Source organism: Chaetura pelagica, unplaced genomic scaffold (assembly GCF_000747805.2).
Source record: "Chaetura pelagica isolate M959 unplaced genomic scaffold, ChaPel_1.0 scaffold840, whole genome shotgun sequence".
In the NCBI taxonomy this organism is placed as follows: domain Eukaryota; kingdom Metazoa; phylum Chordata; class Aves; order Apodiformes; family Apodidae; genus Chaetura; species Chaetura pelagica.
The window spans coordinates 192,881-193,590 of NW_009951813.1; the positions used below are offsets into that span (position 1 = coordinate 192,881).

Genomic DNA, 710 nt, shown 5'->3' on the forward strand with positions numbered 1-710 from the left:
ATAACTGCATGGATTCCGTCCCGGAGCCGCGGCCGAGTGAGTGGGACAAACGTTTGTCCACTCACTCCCCGTTCCGAACCCTCAACGTCAACGGGCAGATTCCCACGGGAGCGGATGGAGTGAGTACCCTGGCGGGGTGTGGGGCCCTTCCCAGGGACATCTTGGCCCGCCAGGGTTGAGCCTCAGCTCCCCCGAGGGGGCCCTTCCCAGGGACATCTTGGCCAGCCAGGGTTGAGCCTCAGCTCCCCTGAGCTTTTTGCTTCTCTCCAATGTGAAGAGTCAATACTTTGTCACGTCCGTGCTGGGCTGAGACGATCGTTGCTTTGAGTCGCAGTGACATAAAAATGGGATTATTGGTTGGTTGGGTTTTTTGTTGTTGTTGTTGCTAGAGAAGAACTTGAGGAATTCCTCACCTGATTTTTATTCTGCCTTTTCCAGCGTTGCTTTCATCCGTGATGCTTGATTATACTTCAGGGGGCTGTTTTGAGATGGGGTTATTCCTGGTCCCGGGGAATAATCTTCCCAAAATATGGGGAAAAAAAAACCAACAACAAAACTCCAAACACCTAAATTAAAGGATTAAAAGATTGAGGTTGGACATGAGGAGGAAATTCTTGGGTGTGAGGGTGGTGAGAGCCTGGCCCAGGGTGCCCAGGGAAGCTGTGGCTGCCCCATCCCTGGCAGTGTTGAAGGGCAGGTTGGATGGGGCT

General features: G+C 53.0%; 1 protein-coding gene across 2 annotated transcripts in view; it reads left to right on the plus strand.

Moving 5' to 3' along the window:
• EPB41 (erythrocyte membrane protein band 4.1) overlaps nt 1-710 on the plus strand; it is a 51,817-nt gene that overhangs the window by 30,689 nt on the left and 20,418 nt on the right. The gene's annotated exons all lie outside the window — the stretch shown is intronic.